The sequence below is a fragment of the Ochotona curzoniae genome, unplaced genomic scaffold (genome assembly GCF_017591425.1).
Source record: "Ochotona curzoniae isolate NIBS_2020 unplaced genomic scaffold, NIBS_Ocur_1.0 scaffold_2587, whole genome shotgun sequence".
Classification (NCBI taxonomy): Eukaryota; Metazoa; Chordata; class Mammalia; order Lagomorpha; family Ochotonidae; genus Ochotona; species Ochotona curzoniae.
In genome coordinates, this window is record NW_024467096.1 from 4,821,994 (window position 1) to 4,841,169 (window position 19,176).

General features: G+C 46.8%; 1 protein-coding gene across 7 annotated transcripts in view; it reads right to left on the bottom strand.

Annotated features, from left to right (window-relative positions):
* The window catches only part of LOC121171225 (zinc finger protein 148), a 166,528-nt gene extending 154,945 nt beyond the window's left edge, over positions 1 to 11,583 (bottom strand). For 3 of the 7 annotated variants that reach the window (XM_041002837.1, XM_041002835.1, XM_041002841.1), the window contains exon 1: positions 11,454 to 11,583. The gene's annotated coding sequence lies outside the window, so the exon portion shown is untranslated. The remainder of the gene's footprint in view (positions 1 to 11,453) is intronic. The other 4 variants (XM_041002834.1, XM_041002839.1, XM_041002842.1 and 1 more) reach the window with 2 other exon arrangements.
* Between the last annotated feature and the right edge of the window lie 7,593 nt (positions 11,584 to 19,176).

Below are 19,176 nucleotides of genomic sequence, written 5' to 3' on the forward strand. Positions count from 1 at the left end.
GTCACTTTCAGCTGGAAGAAACACCAGCTTGGAGATGGCAACACTTCAGGGTGCCTTCTGAGAATTCAGATTGCTACATACCTAAGAAAAAGTCATTAACTTGTACCCCTATGACCAGAGCAATTCGTATGTCTCACAAAACTAGGGCTGGTGTGCAGCATGGCTGCTAAAGCCATCACCTGCAGTGGCCGTATCCCACATCATCCTGGTTCAACTCCTGGCCAATCCACTTCCAATCCAGCTCCCTGCTGATGCTCCTGGGAAAGCAGTGAAAGATAACCCAAGTCCTTGAGCCGCTGCATCCACGTGGGAAACCGGAAAAAAGCTCCTGGTACATAGCTCTGGACCAGCCCAGCTCTGGCCACTGTAGCCATTGGGAAGTGAATCCACAAACAAAAGACACTGCTCTTCTCTCCATTTCTCTCTCTTTGTAACTTTGCTTTCAAATACATATTTTTAAAAGATCAGTTTAGTCTACATTTTGAGGTTTTCTATCATGTAGCTTTATTTTCAACATGAAACTCAAAAATACAGCCATTCTAAACCATGAACCCCTAAACATGATAACTTTTCTCACCATCATTCATATCACTCCCCCATCTCAGAATGCCCTCGCCATCTGCCCTACTATAATCCCATTTATCCTCCAAGGGTTAAGCCATACACCAATTACTCAAATAAAGCTGCCCTGATCAAACTTGCCATAGTGATTGTACCATGGATGTACACACATTCTGTACCTGGATAAATTTCTGATAAATATAGAATGCATATTTCATATACAAGGGTATTTCAGAAAGTTCATAGAAAATGAAAATTAACAAAATCATTTTTTGTTTAGAAAGTTTTAAATCTAAACGGTTTTTTCATAATCCACATTTTCCTTTTCATAATCCACATTTTCCATGAAACTTTTGAAACCCTCTGTATAAATGTGTACACTTCACTGCCTACCACAGAAACCTGCACATAAGACATATACAAAAATATTTCCTAAATGAATAAATTCTAGCATGCAACCAAAAATACCCTTCAGGGGCCAGCAATACGGTGCAGCAAGTTAAGCTGCCACTCGTTAACACCAGCATCCACATCACAGTTTTGGTTAAACTAATACCCCTGGGAAGGCAGCAAAAGACTGCTCGAGACCTACTGCCCATGTGAGAGACCTGGCTGCAGTTTCTGGGTCCCAGCTTGAGCCTGGCACAGACCAGGACATTGCCAAATGGGGAATGAACCAGCAGATACAATATTTCTCTTGCTGCCTCTCTCTTTCTCTCTGTCACTATAATTTTCAAACAGCTAAAAAGAAAGGGAGGGAGGGAGACAGGGAACCCTTCAACAGCACATCCTCATACTCCATCACTATCTCTACTCATGTTCAATTCCAATTTATGAGTTTAATCCTTCAACAGCAAAGAGAACCTCTATTCCATGAAACTAACAAGATCCTCTAATATACACTGCTAAAATACCAAAGACCACAACCAAATTTCAACTGCTGAAATTCCAATCTTTGCACAACTCTAACCTTTTAGTCACCTTGACAGTTATTCAAGTCTCCCTCCTTCTAATCACACCCCACCCCACATTTCTGATATTCCTGCTATCAAATAATTTAAGCCCTTATCAATTTTCCAATATCCTCCTAACTGGTCTTCTCATTCATAATCTCACCTCTACAATGTCTCAAATTAGATTCAACAGTAATAATTTCTAACAACATGTGCTAATACATTTTGAATTCAAATCCTCACAACCACCCTTTCCAGGAAGGTAAAAAGAATATAAATTTCCTGATGAGAAAACTTAAAATTCACAAAGAAAATAATTTTCCATAATCAAAAGCAAGTAAATAGAAGAGCCAAGACTAAAATTCAACTTGTGTTTGCTTACTGAGCACAAAATTACATCATATCAAATATGAACTCCTTAGCTTGCCCTTCAAGGCCATCCGCATTCTTCCTACCTTATATCCCATGCTTCCCTAGTCATTAACTCATTCTGTTCCAAACGACAAGTTGCAATGTGTTTAGTTGGTCATGATCAGACTAACAAATGACAACCAACATTTTTTTCCCTTCTCTCAGCCAGCACTTTTTCTTTTTAATCAATCAGAATAGATAACGTCAAATATATCCAATATGGTAGGAACAGTTACTGTGTTACAAAGCTTTGTTTTATCTATAAGCATTCAGACTAATTGGGTGAAGATTTTATATTTTATATTTATTACTGTGGGTCACAATTTAAAATTAAAAACTGACCGGGGGGGAAGAGGCCAGCTCAACTGCCTAATCCTCCACCTTCAAGCGTCAGGATTCTATAAGGGTATTAATCTGTGTCCCAGCTGCTCCACATCCCATCCAGCTCCCTGCTTGAGGCCTGGGAAAACAGCAGAGTACAGCCCAAAGCCTTGGGACCCTGCACCCGCATGGGAGACCTGGAAGAGGCTCCAGGTTCCTGGCTTTAGATCAGCTCAGCTTCGGCTGTTGCGGCCATTTGGGGAGTGAACCAGCAGACAGAAGACTTTTCTGTCTGTCTCTCCTCTCTGTAAAACATCCTTTCCAATAAAAATAAGTAAACCTTTCTTAAGAAATTAAAAACAAGCACCATTCTCCATACATTCTAAGCTTATCATGTCCATGGTCTTTCTTTGTGCTAGCGAGAATGCTGTCTTTCAGTAATGGTTGCCAGTGAAAATCTGACCCATACTTTCAAAAACCAGCTAAATTCTGCCTATGGTGGCATGGTATGGGGGGATCCCATGGCATTGCCAGCTAAGCCTTCACCCGAGGTGTTGGCATGCTCTGGGCATTGCTCCAAATCCCAACTGCTCCATTGTCAATGCAGCTTCTTGCTATTATGCCTAGGAAAGCAGCAGAAAACGGCCTAAGTCCTTGGGCTCTACATCCACATGAGACCTGGAAGATTCTCCTGTCCCAGCTCTGAAGCCGCGTGGACGGAAGTGCACGTGCTCTCCTGCTCGCTCGCTCGCTCACACGCTCACATGCTCACTCTCTTCCCATCCTCTGTCTTTCAAATGAAAAAATGCAAATCTTTAAAAAAAAAAAAAAAAGGTTACATCTATGCAACTCAAATGCAGTCCAACAATTTGCCCTAAGTGGATTTGGTTTCTACCTTTTAGTTCAAGCATACTGGTTATTTTTCCTATGATATCTGTGATAGCTATATGTACCCAAGTCCAGCTCTCCTACCAGATTATGAATCCCCAGATCTGCGCGGTAGCCTAGTAGCTAAAGTTCTAGCCTTGCGTACACCAGGATCCCATATGGGCACCAGTTCATATCCTGCCTGTTCCACTTTCCTTCCAGGTTCCTGGTTATGGCCTGGGAACGCAGTAGAGGATGGCCCACATGGGAGACCTGGAAGAAGCTCCTGGCTCCTGGCTTCGGATCAGCTCAGCTCCAACAGTTGTGGCCACTTGGGGAACAAGGCAGCAGATGAAAGATGCTTCTCTCTGTACAATATTCTCTGTGTAAATCTTTCTAATAAAAACAAATGAAATCTTAAAAAAATGAAACAAAAGAGAATATGAATCCCAAAGGAGTTATTCCTGATTACATCTAACAATACTTTTGCAAGCAATAATTGTGTATTATCTGTTAGATAAGGAAAAATTCACCCCATCGTTTTCTGAAACTTTCTATTATAAATAACACAATTTCAGGGCCCAGTGCAGAAGCCTAGTGGCTAAAGCCCTCGCCTTGCATGTGTCAGGATTTCATATGTGCAACGGTTCTAATCCCAGGGGCCTCACTTTCCATCCAGCTCCCTGCTTGTGACCTGGGAAAGCAATGATGGCCCAAGCCTTGGGACCCTGCACCCGCGTGGGAGACCCAGAGGAAACTCCTGGCTCTTAGCTTCAAATCAGTTCAGCTCCAGCTGTTGCGGCTACTTGGGGAGTCAATCATCAGACATAAAATCTTCCTCTCTGTCTCGACTCCTTTCTGTATATTTGACTTTCCAGTAGAAATAAATAAATCTTAAAAAAAAAACCACACACACACACACACAATTTCTACTACATTCCTACATTCCACACTTTTGTGAACTCCTGTCCTTCCGATAGCCTCACCATTTTCCTCCTCACAAACAGCCCTTTCAAATACCCGCCCTCACCTTCTACCTGCTCCCGCTTCTCCTCTGTACATCCTCTCAGTTCCCTGTGTTCGGACTCCTCCCTGCTGTCAGGTTTGCCCTCTTTCCTCCATCTGCCTGCCTTGCACTGCTTTCCTAGTTCTCTCACATCCGTGCTGGTAGCACCTAGCTTCTTTCCTCAACAGATTTTTTCCTTCATCTTTTTTCTCCTCAATTAGACTTCTCTGAATTACTTCAGCTCATTTCTGGTGCACCTGTCTTTGTCAGTCCCATTAAGTGTTTTGTAGAAAAAGGTAGGTTACGAATAAAATAGAACAGAATGCATACAGAGAATTCAGAGCTCCTAAATGATCTCAAATACTTTCCCATTCATTCATTTATTTATTTAGCAAGCATGCATTAACTGGACAAATGCTCTCAATCCTTTTCTGTCTCATTCTGCAGGTCATAAAGCAGCTCTGAGCTCAGGAAAAGGCTTGGATAACAGGGACCCACTTGACTCATGCTCTTCACATACAGAGACCAAGTCATCGACAGGGTACAGGCTCAGCAAAGGGCACACTCAGAGCTACACTAGACACAGATGGAAAAAGATCCACACTTGTTCCAGGGGGCTCAGCATCTACCCAACAAATGTGAATTTCAAAAGGAACAAACCAGTAGGAGTAGCTAAAATGCAATAAGCAGAAAGCAGAAATAGATTCAGGCTGTAAGTTCATTCTAGGGCTGTAAGGGAAATGTGGAGCCATTCAGTGCCTCTCTGAAATCCCTGAAGAATTCTTCCATCCACCTGGTAAAACATAGTTCACTTAAATCCTCTCCCCGCAACCCAAACCTTACCAATATTTGTGTCTCTATTATCTGCGCTCCTATCCCACCTATGATCTGTAAAGCCCACTGGTGGGCGATCAGCATAGCATTTAAGGAAGCTTCCTAGAGCACCAACACCCATATGGGCAGTTCAAGTCCTAGTTGCTCCACTTACAATCCAGCCCCCTGTTAATGTGCCTGAGAAAACAGTGAAGCATGGCCCAAGTGCTTAGGCTCCTGCACCAATGAGACCCAGCCCAGGCCACTGCAGCCATTTGTGGAGTGAACCAGTGAAAGGAAGGTCTATCTGTCTAACTCTACTTTTCAAATGAATAAATCTTAAAATATATATATACATATGTATATATATACACATACACACACACAAGCTTAACCATAAACTATCATAACCTATCTTAGTTTGAGGTAATGAAATTGTTAATAAACATTACCAAATTTTATTTAAAATATCAAATCAGTATGATCCTTTTTAAAATTTTTGTTTGCTTGTTTATTTTATTTGAAAGGCATAGTTACAGAGAGGAGAGACAGAAACATTTTTCATCAGCTGGTTCACTCCCAAATGGCCACAATGGAGGGGAGGGCGGTGAGAGGGGTGTCCTTCCGCATGGGTACAGGGACCCAAGTATTTGGGGCATCATCTGCTGCTTTCCCAGGCAAATTAGCAGGCAGCAGGTACAGCAGGGACTGAAACTAGACCCCCATAAGGGATGCCGGCAGTACAGGCAGAGGACTAGACTGTTTGTGGTCCTTTATAAAGTAAGTGATCTGGGAAGGCTATAACTTACTCATTTACTCACTCCATCATCCAACCATCCAGTACACTCCACCAACATTTACCTAGTGCCTACCTACAGGTGAAGCTGTCATCACCATCCAAAATACGCCTGACTTCCTCTTTGGGAGTGTTCTCCAGAATCCATTTAATAAGTTAAATAAGAAAATCATTTCCCTTTCTGTTTCTATCCAAATTAAAGCAAAACTATTCTTTAATCATTCTATTTATAGTCTGTAATTTTAAAAGTCAAATCTTTCAAAGCAAAACGATACGCCAACAATGACATCATTCAGAAATAACACTGTACCTTTTGTTATTTACAAATGCATTACAAACCCTTAAATATAGAGAACACGTCTCATTGCCCCATACAGCCCCCACCTGCAACAGCACTGGAGCTTTAGAAGATGACTGAGAAAACATGGTGCAGTAAAGATCGGAACTTTAGGACTGAACACAGCTACCTGTGTGGCAGGTTAAGCTGCCACTGTGGACACCAGAATCCCATATGAGTGCTGGCGAGAGTCCTGGCTGCTCCACTTCCAACCCAGGTCCCTAAATGTACCTGGGGAAGCAGCAGAAGATGGCCCAATGCTTGAATCCCTCCACCCACAGGGGAGAATCCAAGTTCCAGGCTCCTGCCTTCTGCCTGACCTAACTCCAGCTGTTGCAACCATTTGGGGAGTAAATCAGCAAATCCAAGACCTCTCCCTCTGTCTCTCTCTGTAACCCTGCCTTTCAAATAAATAAATCTTTACACTAAAAATAAAAAATAAATAGAATATTAATTCATCTGGAGATGTAACTTTGGGATTTATTAACCTCCTGAAATCTTACACTGCTACTGAATTATTTCCCAATGTGTCTTTCTCCCCCAGAAGAACGTAGGATCTTGGGGCAGGCCCAGGTGGTCGGTGCAATGGCTGTGTGGGGATACCCACACACCATACTGGAGTCCCTGGCGTCCAACTCTGACCCCACAGCTCATTCCAGCTTCATGCTAGCGCACAGCTGGGAGACAGCAGCATGGTACCAGCACCTGAGACCACACCTCCCAAGCAGGAGACTTGGACTCAGACCCTGGCTCCTGGCTTCAGCCTGGCACAGCCTCTTTAAGGGCACTTGAGGGGAGTGTATCAGGGAATGGAAGATGTCTATTTCTCTCTCTCTAGCTCTCTACCTTTCGAACAAGTAACTTTGTTTACTTGACTTTGTTTATTTGAAAGATAAGAGATACTTAGAGAGCAGACACTCTCCAAATGGCCCCATGGTTAGGCCACGCCAAAGTCAGGAGGTAGGAGCTTCTTCCAGGTGTCCCAGGTGGGTACGGAGGCCCAAACACTTGGGCCATCTCTTACTGCTTTCCCAGGCACTTTAGCAGGGAGCTAGATATGAAGTGGAAGACCTGGAACTGGAACCAGCTCCCATATCGGATGCCAGTGCTGCGGGCAGCAGCAGCTTAATCTGCCACATCACAACACCAGTCCTTCAAACATTTTTTTAACTGTAAATTCCTCTAAGAAACTAATGTTATCTTTTGCATTGTCCTAAAAATTAATAAAATCAAATTAGATTTTGTTTTGTTTTTAAACCTCATTGTTTTATTTGCTTGAAAGGTAGAATGAGAAAGAAATTCAGACAGACAGGCATCTTCCATCCACTGGTTCACTCCTTACATGGCAACAAGAGTTGACAGGGGCCTGGGACTCCAGCAGGTGTCTCCCATGAGTGGCAGGGAGACCAGCACTAGAGCCATCCCTCCCCTGTGTTTCTCCAGGTGCAAGAGCAGGCAGGTGGCTCCAAAGCTCAGGAGTCACTCTGATAAGCGCCTGAACACTGGGCCCCTACACAGATTATTAAAATAGCTTGATGCCTGAGGTAAGAAAACACAAAGGCAACAACACCCTGCTCCAGGTTAAACCCACCAGATTAAAGGGACACACTTTGCTAGCACTCCTGGTCTGCAGGACCGTCCCACACCATTCTAATCCACGCCCCGGCCAGGTCTCCCTTTCATCCTTCACTCTCTCACACGGAGACATACTGTTATCTACACGGTCCTGTACAGCACTCAGGAAGGCGTACAGCCCGCCCAGTGTTCACCAGCAGTGGACACTACTGTCTATCAGTCATTCTAGGAACCAAGCGGTGGTGAACAAGCTCAAACAAGTCTCAGCTCAGCACAGGTTACAGTCCAGGGACCATGTGCACAACAAAGCAAGCAATTCTCACCAGCAAACACAAATTCAGCAGTACACCATCCAGAGAGGAAGGCTAGGAGACTGGACCGCGGTGCTCCCTACTCTCACTGTTCTGCCATGCACCCCCTCCCCCAGATCTTTTCTATCACATTCCCAACATTCTAGTGATTTAAATATGCTAAGTCCCTTTTATCTGCCACAAATCTCCATGTCACCACCACCCTGAGGGAAAAGGCTCCACAGGCAGATGCCCTCAGAATTCTCAGCCTTCCCCCTCCCACCCAATTATCACCATCTCTGGCCTCCTCCTCCATCCTCTTCCTCCTCCTCTATCACATTTCCCATCCCTCCTAGCCCTCTGAACAAACAAAAACAAAATCCCTGTGTAGGCTGACCCCACTCCTTCCTAGAACCCTAAGAACTGCCCCCAAGAAACCTGGAAGGAGCACATAGGCCAATCCCAGTGCATCTCCAGGGCCGCACGCTCAAACTCCATGACTCCACAAACTCCAGCATCAAAAACCTCTTCCTCCTCATCTCCCACCAAGTGCACCATGTACAAACTGCTTTCTTACCCAGCCCACCTAGAGCTTCCCCGATCATCTCACTGGCATTTTGAGCCCAACTTTAAATGCTCTCCTTTGTTCAGAAAGCTACTGCTTGCCTAAGCCTTCACCTGCCACTGTGGAGGTGCAGATATACTGCCCCAGTGTCTTCAGCTCTAAAGACCAACGCTGGGGTGCACATTAGCTTGGGATGTGCATGAGACAGTGTCTGGATTGAGGTCCTGGTTCTGCTGCCAATTCCAGCTTGCTGCTAAAGCACACTGCACACACCGTAGGAGGAAGGTGATGGTGCAAGCAGCTGGGCCCCTACCACACATCAGGGAGACCTGGAAGGAGCTCCTGCCTCCTCAACTTTGAGTACTTAGGGAGTGAGCCAGCAGGTTAGAGATCTGCAGCTCTCCAGCAATTTAAAAAATAGAGATAAAATCAAGGCTTAAGCATGCCATTCACAGGTGTAAAGACACAGAACAAAAGAGCTAAAATGATAGCTTTCAGAAGTCAGAAAGAAGAAAAAAGGGAGAATGTCAGTGACTTCAACCCTTTTCAGCCCTTCACCCAGGAGTTTTCTGAGTCCTTGACAAATCAAGAAGTAACAGTAAATGTCCACTGCAAGGGAGAGAACTGAGGCAAGGAATGCCCTGGGGAGGGGGGGTGCCCCAAGGCACCATCAGGCAGGGTTCCAGCTGCTGGATGAACCCCTCCAAGGAACATCCCAAACCACACGCATGCACTGCCTCAGACTTGCAGGAGCAGAGAAACACCCAGAGCACACTGAGGTGAACTGTACCTACCAAAACAACAGGCAAAAACACAGTATCTGCAAGCTGTCCCTCTCACACTATGGAAACAATAAAAACAGCCAGTACGCTGTTAGTACTGTGTGATATAATCAAGTCCTGTGCAAGAAGGGCTACATCTAAAACGGACTGACGAAGCGTTCTCAGCCTTCTGAATAATAATTCTGGATTATTTCTATACGAAAGCTTGTAATTAAAAAAAAACAGAGTTCCTCTCTGCAGCTAAATTATCATCCTCTTGCAAACGTACTTGCCAAAGGAATACATAATTGAGTTTTCCCTTCCCTTTCCAAAATTCCTTTCACCTTCCTCATTCATCTCTTCACCCACTAGTTCCATAAAAAGAGCCTTCACACTTGGTGCCCGCTCTTCAGTTGAAGAAATAGTACAATGTGATGTGCATGTACTTTTTTTTTCCTTCTTAACAAAAGGTAATTATCCAGGTACTGTGACCCAGAGGTCCCTCCTGAAAACTGTGTCTGGTGTTCTGCACAAGGAATCAGCTGGAGAGGCTGGCTCATTTCCTGCTGCCGATATGCTAATCCTCTCTCCAACTTGCCTCCAGAAATATCCAGTCTCTTCAGGTTCCTCCACCTCCTGATAACCAAACCTGACCGCCCTGCAACCCAAGACCTAAACCGGTATTCTAGCTCCTCCATTCCGCAAGGTGCACGCTTGGCTGGCTCAGACAGTGTCTTCCATACCAGCGTGCCTTGGTGACAACAGTCAAGAACATCAGGCACCGGGGATGGAAGCATGGGTCTCTCCCTCCCCTCACCACCTCCACAGCCCTGGAATCACCTGCCCAACGTCCCTCCTGAGAAGGGTCACCCCAGATGGATACCCCTTCACCTGTCAGTCAGCATCTTGGGTGCTGCCATCCAGGCTGGGCATCAGCCCTCCTGGCCCAGGGAACTGGAAGGCAACGACCAAGAAGCGCCAATTCAAGTCACTTCCACTGGGGCACTAGCCAGGATAACAGTTCCCCCAGGCGCTGGGGAGTGCCAAGACTTCAGAGATCTAGGGGGGGCGGCGGATCTCAAAGCCCTCCGGCAAAGAGTCCGAAGCCAGTGTCCCTTCTCTCTCTCAAGGTCTGTGTGGAACGTTCTCACGCTTACTGGTGCGTGGGTCTTAAAAAAAAATAGTCTCAGATCAAACTACCGAAGAGGGGAGTCTAATGGTCAGTGACCCCCACCAACCCACCCAGCCACAGCCCTGATATCCACACTTACCAGATGTCATCTACCGAGGAGCCCAAACAGGTTCGAAACTAGGCCACCCGGGCCCATCTGGAATACCTCTTTAGTCCTTGGGCCTACGTTTATTAATGATAGTACATCTGTCTTTTCTATTATGCACGTTCCCTGCATCCTCTCTTTTAATATTTAGCACCCCACCACCAACCACCTCCGCTCTGGCTTTCCAACGCTGTCGTTTCTATTCACAGAAAAACTCCTGCCCCGTGTCCCCTCAGAAACGCTCCGGTTCTTCCCATCACGAAATCCCTCACGTAGCTGCACAATGCACACCGCTCCCCCACCGCCTCCCCAACATTCGCCAACCCCAGACTCCTGAAGACTCCTCCACCCGGCCACCCCCTGCATTCCTCCACCTAGCCGGCATCTTTCCTCGGGCCTCTCTCTCTCAAACACTCCCACCAGGTTCCCCTGCAAGCATTCGCTTATCCTCCAACCCCTGCCCTTCACAGGCACTGAGGCCTGCGGTGCATAAAGCACTGCACCAGGCACGGGTGCACACGCAGACCTGCTGTCCCCTCGCGCCTCTTCCCACCACCCTCCGCCGCCCGGCGCCCCCGGGGGCCCACAGCCCCGCGCCTTCCCGACCCCTGACACCCTCCTCGGGCCTCCCGGGCCGCCTGCTCGTCTCCGCCACCCCCGTCATTCTCCGCTCGCCAACCCTACCACCCACCCCTCTCGGCGCCCGGCTTCCTCCCCGTGCGCCCAGCTGGGCGCCCGCCCGCGTCTCCCACGGCCTCGCCGGGGGCCCCCCCCACGGCCGCCCGGCCGCTCGCACCCACCCACCCCGGGGTCAGGCCGTTCCCCGCGCGCTCCCCCGCCACCCCCGTCGGCCGCGCGCCGCTCCCTCCCCCTCCCGCGCCCTCCCCCGGGCCCGGGCCTGCCAGGCCGGAGCGCTTTACCGCGGGCGGGCGGGCGCCGAGTCGCGCGGTCACCGACTGCAGGCGGCGGCAGCTCCAGCCTTCCTGAGGGGCTTGGAGAGGAGGGGAAGGGGGGGAGGGGGGAGAACTTTTGCTGTGGCAGCTTCGGCTCCAGCTCCCACCCCTGCGCCTTTCTCCTCTTCCTCCCCCTCCTCCTCCTCCTCCTCTTCCTCCTTCTCTTCCTCCTCCCAGAGCAGTCGAGAGGCAGACATGCCGCGGCTAGAGCGCCGCCGCGGTCGCCGCCACTTGCCGGCGCGGTGCATGGTGGGAAGCCCCGCACACGGGAAGCGCTCCGGCGGCGCCCTCCCCTCGCCTGGCGCAGCGACCTGACTGGGACGGGACCCAGCGCGTGGCTTCTATCCCGGCGCCTGCGTGTCACCCAGAACAGCGTGGCCCGGGGGAGCTGGCTCCGAGCCCGCGGCGCCCCCCGGGGAAAGCGACTGAAGGAAACCTCCGAGAGGAGGTTGCGGCCGCCTTTGAGCCTTTACACCTGTGTTGCCCGCGGGCCGGGAGACGTGGACGCCTCAGAGGGAGGCTGGTTCGGGAGCATTCCTGGCTCTCCGTTCATCCTCTCTTACCTGCCCCCAATCCACCGCGTTCCGAACGAGGCAGCCGCTCGCCCTTGAAGCTGGCGAACTCTCTCTGCAGGTTGTCAAGCATAGACAAAGATACCGAGACTCCCAGGCAGGGTCTTTGGGGGGCGAGGGGTAGGGGAGTGTTTCCTGCTCGCTTGAACTAGAACCCAGACCTCCTGTCTGCGGTCTTGGGCTCGGGGCTTGGACTGCACGGTTGTCACATCCCTTGCCTCCTCTCCCCCCCTGTAAATGACCAGTGGCCTTAGGGGTGGCTTCGTTCCTCTCACGTTTATGAGGAGCCCTGAGGCGCCTGTGCATACTGCTGTGGTTTACCGTGACTCATCTACGTGTCCCCGCCCCCAGCAGCAAGGTCAGCCGAGCAACAGAAAAGAAGCCCAGCGAATCTTGAGTGATTGTGAGCGACAGGAACTTGGCCACAGGATGAAAACACCTTCCCTGAGATGTCTTCCTGATGAACCAAAGACCCGGCTTAGCACCTCTCTGCCTTACTTGGACATAACCTCTGAGGGGTGAGAGAAAGGAGGAGGTGACATTAAAATATCCGGCCCACACCCACATTCCCACCCCTTACCTACCAAGTGAATAGTACTTTCTGGCCAAACTCCCAACTCTGGCATCACGCACTTGGGATGACACTGAGTTAGTGTCTGCAAGGTTGATGTTCCCCTAGCCTTTAACCTTAGTAAGTCGTGATGCCTGTTTAGAAATAGCCTGGACACCAGGGTTCAGCTTAATTTAGACACAGGTACCTAAGAAGAGCAAGGCTAGGGGACAGCTCCACCAACAACGCTCCCTGCACCAGCTCTACTAAGAAGCATACATTTTAATAAGATGACAGTGCATATTCTGAATGTTAATTGCAACCCAACAGTGATATAAGCTAGAGCAGGGTACAGTTATCTGGAGGACAGCCTTCTGGCAACTTCTAGCATCTGCAATGGCATCAAATTCAAGATGTTACCAAAATATATATATACCTCTGGCAGCAAAGCGGCAGACGCTTAGTATCAGGCAGTGGGAAAAACTAATAAGTCAGGCATGGAAGGCTGGCAGATTTCACCCAGTGGGCCAACACTGCTTGTTTCTCCCTAAGTAAGACAGCTCTGCTCAGCATCATGACCTAGAACAGAAAAAGCCGCATCAAGTGGGTGGGGTCAAGAGCCCTCCTGGGCAGTTACAGCAGAAGAGATGGGGCCAGTCCTGTGTACCTCTCCATGCTCCTCTTGCCCAGCTCCCCAAAAATCAGCCCAAAACTACCCGCCTACGTTTTCGGTATCTTTCAAAACAAAACACACCCTTCTGAAATAATGAAGGATTTGAAAGAAAAATATGGAGTCTCTTACCCACGACCCAATTCTCCCCACCATGGTGACATTTCATAAAGCTCCCGTAAGATTCCACACTGGGCTATTGACAATGGTATGGAAATAATTGTCAACTAGAACTCCAGAACGTAATATTTACCATTATTTTAACCTTCACTTGTGAGTGTTCAGTGCAGTTCTATCTCACATTGCAGATTCATGCAGCCATGGCAAGCTTCAAGCCATGAAATTGTCGGGCCATCACAGAACTGCTTCATGTCTGCTGTTGGTAGTTAGAAGTTTACAAGTCCCTTGCCAAGCTAACTCCTGTCCCCTGATAATCTGATCTCCATCTCCATAGTTGTGTCATTGCAGAAGTGTTGTGGAACAGTACCATGGCATAGCAGGCTAAGCTTCTACCTATGATGCTGGCATCCCATATGGATACCGATTCTAGTTCCAGCTGCTCCACTTTTCATCCAGCTCCTTTCTTGTGGCTTGGGATAGCAGCAAAGGATGCTCCAAGTAATTGGGCCCCTCTACTCACGTGCAAGACCTGGAAGCTCCTGGTTCCTGGCTTTGGATTGCCACAACTCTGGCGGTTACAGCCATTTGTGGACTGAAGCAACAGATGGAAGGGGTTTGTGTGTGTGTGTGTTCTATCTCAGAAAAGGGTGCTGCATAAATGGAATATTGTGCCATGTAACCTTTCTCCCTTAATATTATGCATCTTGAGTTTCTTCTATGTTATTGCATGTATCAGATGTTTATTTGTGCTTTGCTGAATGCCATCCCATTATATGGATTTACCAGAATTTGTTCATCCATTCCCCAAATTTGGTACATTTCAGTTGTTTGTAGTTTGGGTTTTGTTTGTTTGTTGCTATTACAAATTGTAACTCCCAGAAACACTTATATGCTGATATTGCGTACACTTAAATTTGTATTTCTCTGGGATAAATGCCTAAGTGTATGATTAGTAGGTCAGATGATTTAGTTGTTTTTAGAAATCGCTCTACTGTTTTCCAGAGTAACTATCATTGAGCATACCCACTAGCAAAGTATCTGAGATCCAGTTTCTCCATTCCCCTTTGCCAGCATTGTCACTGTTTCATTTTTGAGCTTTTGATAAATAATCTTTCTGTATCAGCCCACTCAACCAACACAGATAGAGAACATTCATTTAGGGGTGGGCACAGTGCCTCAATTAGCCAATCATCAGCTTGCAAGTGCCGACATACCATATGGGCACCTGTTCATGTCCCAGCTACTCCACTTCATCCAGCTCCCTGCTTATGGCCTGGGAAAGCAGCAAAATATGGCCCAAAGCCTTGGGACTCTACACCTGCATAGGAGAAGCTGGAGATACTCCTGGCTCCTGATTGGCTCAGTTCCAACCCTTGTAGCCACTTAGGGAGTGAACCAGCAGATGGGAGACCTTTCTCTTTGACTCTCCTTCTTTCCATAAATCTGTCTTACCAATAAAAATAAATCAATCTTAAATTTTAAAAAACACATTGATTAAAAAAAAATCCATATCTGGGGGCTGGTGTTTGGCTTGCAGTTGAAGTGCTACCACAGATGTCCCTGTCCCATCCTCCCAGCTCCAAGCCCCAAACCCAGCTTGCTGCTATTGGGCACCAAAGGAGGAGGTGATGGCTGAAGTAGCTGGGATTCTACCACCTCTCTGGGAGACTGGGCTGAGTTGGTGGCTCCCAGCTTCAGCCCAAGCACTGTGAGCTGTCTCACAGCTGAGGGACTTTAGATCAACCTACTTCCTACATCCTTTGGATGTTTCTGAGAGCACAGAGATAATTTATTTTTTTGAGACTGAAGAATTTACCTCCATTCCATGTTCTAAGCAGGAGAGAGTAGACCATTTGTTAGTTTCACTTATTCATTAAAAAATATTTGAGATGCAGAAGTGGGGTGGATGAAATGTGAAGTGAAAAGGTAGAAACACTCTCAAAAAATGTGTATTATATATATACACACATTTATATGTATATATATGGAATACATAAGATTTTCCTGTTATTGCTAACTAATGTAGTAAAACAACTATTTCTAACATTCACATTGTTCTAGATACAATAAATAATCTAGAGATGCTTTATTCAGAAGGATTGCATAGGTGATCCAAGGATTTTGGCATCCATGGAGAGTGCTGGAACAAGTCTCCCATGGATCCCAGGGCTCACTTCACTGTGTTCTGAAACTAACAAGGAATAGCCATTCAGCCCTAGTGCTTAAGACGCCCCCCCCCCCAATCCCACTTGGACCATCCAATTCCAGTCCCAATCCCAGGTCCTGATTGCAATTTCTGTCAGTGCAGTGATGGCTCAGCTAAGCTTTTGCCAGTCATGTAGGAGACTTAGACTGCATCTCTGGCTCCTGGCTTTGGTGGTCACAGGCATCTGGAAGAGTGAACCAGTCCATGAGAGAGTACTCTCTACCACTTTCTCCCCTTTATCCCACCCCAGCCTTGCCTCTCAAATAAATAGCTTAAAACAAACAAGTGACACAAATGAATGGTCCACTCTCTCCCACTTGGAACACGGAGTACAGGTAAGTATTTTAGTCTGGAAGAGCAAGTAGTCTTCCGCCTCTCAGAAACATCCAATGGACGGAGGTGCTAGACTGAAGTCCCCCAGCTGTGAGCTCAACTGGAAGAGATACAGGAGAAAGTGTGTGAAGTAAAGGATACACAAGAATGGGATAAAAAGAGACCTTGGAACAGGATGATGTCCATGAGAAAGGAAAAACACAACAAAATGAAGCAGCATTATGAGAATGCTGTTAACCTCTAGAAGCTGATATTGTGGGTAAATACACAAAGAGCGGCTAAAGCATTGTGGGTTTGAATGCAATCTATAACATTTACGGGCTTTGCACTCTGAGATACTTAACTCCTCAAAAATGCTAGCACTAGTGTTGAGGCACAGCGGGTTAAGTCATGGATGTCAATGCCAGCATCGCATATGGGCACCTGTTTGAGTCTCAGTTGTTCCATTTCTGATCCAGATTCCTGCTAAGGGCTTGAGAAAGCAGCAGAGGTTGATCCAAGAGCTTGGAATTCTGCACTTGCACAGGAGACCTAGAAGAAGCTGCTGGCTTTACCTACCATGCCACACACTAGTCACAGGGCCCTGAGTCTGCCTAACCAATGTTATGGGGCTTGAACAAATTGATCAGTTGTAAAGTTGTTTGCTACTGGTTATCCAAGTGTCTCCCTCTTGTTTTTCAAAGACAAGGTCACTATTCTAGATTAAGGACATGAGTTCTCACAAAATACAAGTAATAGCAATTGGAAATTTTTTAAGATTCAATAGCTTTCAAAGAACTCACACCTTTGTTGCAGAGATAGTATAATATAATACAGAAATGAAATTTTCTTATTTTTACCATCTTCATATAATTTAAATTAAAAAGTATGCCAAAATTCTGGATTTACCAAAATATTTTTAAACTACCCTGTTACTAAATAGTCATGTAGATCAACACAGAGAAGCTTGGTTGAGTGCCCAAAAATGACTATTTTCTTACATGCCAATCTCACATTAAATATTTACTTAAAACCCACATTACCAGGAGAGGTGTTTAGCCCAGTGGTTAGGATGCACCCCTCCCACATTGGCTCTGGTGCTCAGCTCTGGCTCCTGACATCAGGTTCCTGCTCATGGGCAGTCTGCAAGGCAACAGCTAATGGCTCAGGTAGTTGGCTCCCTGCTGCCCGAGTGGGAGATACACCCAGGCCTGGGGTGCATTGCCCATTCCTGACTTCCAGCTCCCCTTCCAGCTCAAGCATCTGGAAGGTGAGCCAGCAGGTCAGCGTGCTTGCACGTTCTCTCTCTCTCTCTCTCTCTCTCTCTCTCTCTCTCTCTCATGGCATCTCAAAGAAATAAAAATAAAACACCCCTGTTCAAGTCACTATAAAAGCACACACACACACACACACACACCCCACAGAAAAAGAGGTATTGGGTTGCATAAGTCCATCAGCCATGAGATAAATGGGTTTGTAGGTCCCAAGCAAAGACACAAAGAAAGGTCAAGATATGAAAGACACAGGGATGAAGCGTTAAGGTTGTGATTACTTGGCTTTTTCAAGTAGGCAGTTGCACTTCCCTAAAGAAAACTGTATAGCTAGGGGAAAACTAAAAGGTGAGTTAACATCAGGGGCTGAAAACAAAGGAAGTCAAAAGTGCTCTGGGTTCCCACACTGGCTAATCCTCCACCTCAAGGCACCTGTATGCGAAATATGGGCAGAAGTTCATGTCCAGGCTACAGACAAAAGGAGATATAGAGAGGATTACCTATCTACCAATTCACTCCCAAGTGGCTACCAGAGCAAGAGTTGAGCTGATCTGAAGCCAGGAGCCAGGAACTTCTTCCAGGTCTCTCACACGGGTTCAGTATCCCAAGGCTTTGGGCCGTTCTTGGCCGCTTTCCCAGTTCACAAGCAGGGAGCTGATGGGAAGTGGCATAGCCAGGACACAACCAGCACCCATATGGGATCCTGGTGCATGCAAGGTAAGCACTGGGCTACCATGCTGGGCCCAGTGGAAGATCTTTTGTCTTCTCTCTGTAAATCTGATCTGCCTTTTCAATAAAGTTTTTAAAATTAGGGCCCCGCTTGTGGCCTGAGAAAGCAGTGGAGGATGACCCAAAGCCTTGGGACCCTGCATCAACACGGGAGACTTAGAAGAAGCTCTTGGCTCCTGGCTTTGGATCAGCTCAGCTCCAGCCATTGTTGCCTCTTGAGGAGTGAATCAGCGGACAGAGGATTGGTTTTTTTGTTTTGTTTTTTGTTTTTTGTCTCTCCTCCTCTCTGTAAATCTGAATTTCCAATAAAAATAAGTAAATCGTTATTTAACATTTTTTAATTAAAAAAAAAAAAAAAACAGTGCTCTGGGCTCCCAGGCAAACACATCCTCCAGGTTCTTACATTGTTCTGATAGCAAAGCAACATTTCCTGCCTTGTTTATATATTTAAAACCTTACAGACAAAATTCTATGCGAGTATCAAACAGTATGCAAGGACTTTCACACTGAGACAAGCATTTGTCTCTGGATAATTAAAAAAAAAATGTGTAAGCTGGGGCCTGTGTTGTGTCTAAGCTTCTACCTGCTGGCACCAGCTACCCATATGGGCACTAGCTTTGGTCCCTGCTATTTCATTTCCATTCCAGCTTCCTTCTTATGACCAGCGGAAGCAACGGAGGAGAGCCCACATTCCCAGGTGCCTGGACCAACATGAGACTGGCCCAGCTCTGGCTGTTACAGCCATTTGGGGAGTGAAATCAGCAGATGGAAGATCTCTCCGTCTCTCTCTCTGTAACTCTGCCTTACAAATGAAAACAAACAGGTCTTTCTGAAAAAATGTGTAAACTTTGAGGCAAGTCCTTTCCCACATGTTTTCCTTGAAATGATTGCAGAATAGCCCTCCACATTGCACAAACAAGTTATAAGCAAGTAAGGTTGAAGGGCAAGTACAAACTGAACATGAAGTGGAAGTGATCTACAGCTGTAGTGGTGAAGGAAATGATAGCAGCAGTGACAAAGCAGATAGCTTTCTGGCGGGAGGAGGCTGCTTAACATTTTCTATCACTAACTGGTATTTCCTAAGACTCACCATTGTACACTCTCTCTATGGAAGCATCATTCTTCCCTTAAAAAAAAGAAAGTTGGGGGAAGGTAAGGCACAGCCCAGAATCAGCTCACAGGGGGTTTGTTTTAAGATAAGTTTGTGTCAGGGCTAAGGTCATTATCCACCTAGCCTCAGACCACATATCTTCTGGTTGC